Source organism: Benincasa hispida, chromosome 3, assembly GCF_009727055.1.
Source record: "Benincasa hispida cultivar B227 chromosome 3, ASM972705v1, whole genome shotgun sequence".
NCBI lineage: Eukaryota > Viridiplantae > Streptophyta > Magnoliopsida > Cucurbitales > Cucurbitaceae > Benincasa > Benincasa hispida.
The window spans coordinates 25,856,755-25,860,950 of NC_052351.1; positions in this window are offsets into that span (position 1 = coordinate 25,856,755).

Sequence of the window (4,196 nt, forward strand, 5' to 3'; positions counted from 1 at the left end):
AATATTATTATAAACATAATTGATAACCAACTTATCATACTATATTTATAACCTATAGTTTTAATATTTCATCTCATGAAACATATAAACCATAGTTCTTTTCTTATTCCATGGTACTTAATGTAAATCTCATTTACATCAATCCTTCACTAGATGTATCTTATACATCATATCGATTATATCATATATAATAAAGATACCTCTTGTCAATTTGAACATTCAAATCAACACCAAGAACTTGATCCTTCAACATGAATCCAAGCTACCAAGGGGATCTCATGGACCTGTAGATCCGAAGCTCCAACGGTACGCGAATAACTAACTAAACTCTTTAGTCATGGGATCCACCATCCGTTAACTGCCAGGCACTCCACTAAAGACTGACAGTTGAACTCTCCTCACTACAGATATATTATATGTCCATCTTAACCAATCAGCAGTGCGACAACCCTTCACAGATCGCTCGTAAGTACAGCTAGGCCAATAACCGTTATGCCTTTGTAGTTACATCTGTCTTCTTAAGTACCACAGATCCCTCTAATGAACATAAATTATAATCCTACTATGACTTAGTCTTCTCTTCCAAAGAGAAGCTGTGGCCACAATGTTCAAGCCTCGGAATCAGCCCTTAAGGGAGCAATCTCTCTACTTATCCCTGCTTCGGGAAAGGAGTGAATTCCATATTGTGAATTGAGTTCCAGCTCCCAGATCAGACAAATACCCAAAAAGGTAGGCATGTTGAGTTGGCAATCTGGCCACTCTCACCCATACTAATCAAAGGACCGCCCTCAAAGGCAGGAGTTCACAAAACACTCAAGATTGAGGTCGTGTCACCTATGGTTATTTAGGTGAGATCCAAGTCTCTAGTATCAATGGCGTTATATACAGAGTCTAGTCATCTCGTGGTCCAGGTCTTATACAAACTCTTTGTATAGGACACCCCTGCTCCACGTCTCCACACAAATGGTCAGGATCAACCATTTGTAGTAGTTTACAACACTTGCAATCTTCTACAAAGCGGGTCGTATCCATAGTGTCACCAAGATCAGGTATCCCACCTTAATCCTTATACTAAAAACCGATTTAGGTTATCAATTAAGGCATCATCCACTTGTATATCACATATACATGCTTTTCACATAAGATAACCAAGGAGCTTTTTTTATTGAATATGAGTAAATGCTAGAATTAAATAACATTTATTTTATTCATTGAACAATGTATATCTTTACAAAACAATGAAACTCCGGGAGAATAGGACACCAATCCCAACACTATTGTATAGTCAATGTGCACGATCGTTTAGTCTCTCTACTATCGCTTTGTGAAACATTTTCACTTGATAGCTTCTCCATGAGTAACTTTCCGAAAGTAGCAACTTCCTAAAATTAGGAAAACATTTTTCCTTTTATCTCACGGTTACCATAAAACAACCAATAACCTCCCACTCAATTGGTTATTAGAGAAAAAGAGATCATTATCAAATAATTAATATTATTATAAATAAATATGATAACCAACTTATCATATTATATTTATAACATATAGTTTTAATATTTCATCTCATGAAACATACAAACCATATTTCTTTTTCTATTTTATGGTACTTAATGTAAATCATATTTACATTAATCCTTCACTTGATGTATCTCATACAACACACCAATTATATAATATATAATTGAATTTCTTCTTGTCAATTTGAACATTTCAAACCAACCCCAAGAACTGATTCTCAACTTGAATCCATTGAGCTACCAACAGGATCTTATGGACCTGTAGCTCGAAGCTCCAACGGTACGTGAATAACTGACTAAACTCTTTAGTCACGGGATCCACCATCCGTTAACTGGCAAGCACTTCACTAACAACCGACAGTTGCACTCTCCTCATTACAGATATATTTCTGTGTCCATATCAACCAATCAACAGTGTGATAACCCTTCATAGATCGCTCGTAAGTACAACTGAGCCAATTTACCGTTTTGTCCCTGTAGTTACATCTAACTCCATAAATACCATTGATCCCTCTAATGAACATAAGTTATAATCCTACTATGACTGAGTCCTCTCTTCCAAAAAGAAGCTATGGCCACTATGTTCAAGACCCGAAATCAGCCCTTAAGGGCGGAATCTATCTACTTACCCCTGCTTTGGGGAAAGAGTGAATTTCGTCTTGTGTAACTAAGTTCCCAACTCCTCAATCAGACAAATCCCCAAAAAGGTAGACTTGTTGAGTTGGCAATCTGGCCATTGTCACCCATACCAATCAAAGGACTGCCCTCAAAGGTAGAAGTTTCCAAAACACTTAGGATTAAGGTCAGGTCACCTTTGGTCGTTTAGGTGAGATGTAAGTCTCAAGTATCAACGACGTTATATAAAGAGACGAATCATTTCGTGGTTCGGTCTTATACAAACTCTTTGTATAGGACACCCTCGCTCGCATGTCTTGACATGAATGGTCAGGATCATATCATTTGTAGTATTTCACAACACTTGTAAACCTCTACAAAGCGAGCTATATCCGTAGTGTCACCCGGATAAGGTATCCCTCTTTTATCCTTATACTACAGACCTTTAGGTCATCACTTAAGGCATGATCCACTTGTATATCTCATATACAGGCTTAAGTTTACATACAATAACCATGGAGCTTTGTTTATTGGATATGAGTAAATGCAAAATAAAATAACTGCTATTATATTCATAATAATGTGTACAATGTTTACAAACTACAAAACTCTGGGAGAATCAGGACACATATCCCAACATATGTTCTATGACATTGGGGTTTGGAACGATCTTGCTTCCACTCACGGGTCTCTTTGTTAAGAGTTCCTTCACAGTTGTGTTGGGTTTTATGCCCTAAATGGTAGATAGGAAGTGTTATTAATTGATCGTCATCAATAAAGAGTTATAGATGTTAATTCAATAAATGTTATTACATTATTTTCTATTTTGTCTTAATAACCCTATATACAATAAACTAACATCAAAGGTTCCCTTATGAGTCTTGAACTATATGTAGAGACATACGGGGATCAATGTTCAAGATACAGCCTAAAGAGTCTATAGTATAAGGATAAGGCTGTGTACTTGATCCTGGTAACACTATGGATATGACCTACTTTGCATTTGATACAAACATAATGATCCAACACATTCGTGTAGGTGACATATGAGTGAGGGTATCGTATGCAATGATTTTTCATAAGACCGGACTGTGAAATAGTAATCACTAGATGTAACACCGTTGACTAGTTAGGTTTCTATTTCACTAGGATGACCTAGGTAACTTAGTCTTAATCCTACGTATACTATGAAGTCCTATTCAAGAGGGTTTGTCCTTTGATTTTTATGGGTGAGAGTGGCTAGTTTGCCGACTCAATAAGCCTACCATTTTGGAGACAAGATCGAGTGGGGAGCTTGGAAGATAATAATACAAGAGGAATTCACTCCTTTATAACTTTAACAAAAGGCCCTACCCTTTCATTGGCTTGAGAAGGGTTTCTGTTTATTGGTTGGACCATAAACAAATTGTTCATTAGAAGAGCATTGGTACTTAAGGAGTTAGAGGTAACCTAAGGGTAAAATAGTAATTTGACCCAGTTAGAGTTATAAACACTCGTGAAAGACTAACTTGCTATTATTGGTCTATACCCGTGGACACAAAAATATATCTGTAGTGAGATGAGTATAGCTGTGGGGCTTTAGTGGAGTGTATCCACAGTTAATTAATATTAATTAAATTGGTTAATGAGTTTAGCCAATTAATCTCATATCATTGGAGCTCTTGATCTATAGTCTACCAAGTCCCCTTGTTAGCTTACTAAAGGATATTAAAGAGGAATGATTTAAATTGTTCAAATCAATTTGAGGAAATTATATATTAATATGATTAATATGTAATTGATTATGGATGTGATCTATAATTCAAATTAAGTTGGAAAGAAACATTTGAATAAGATTCAAATAATTAATTCAAGTGCATTATATTAAAAAAGAATTAATTAATAAATAGAGAGGTGTTGCACATAGACATACGATGTTTATGATAATTAAATATATATACTTAAATTGGATTTAATTTATAAATAGTTATTTAATTAATGTGTTAATTAATTAAACAAGTGTTATTTAATTAATTGTGCACAAGGAAAAATTGGAAAAAGACTTGGAGAAGGGGGTTGACCCTT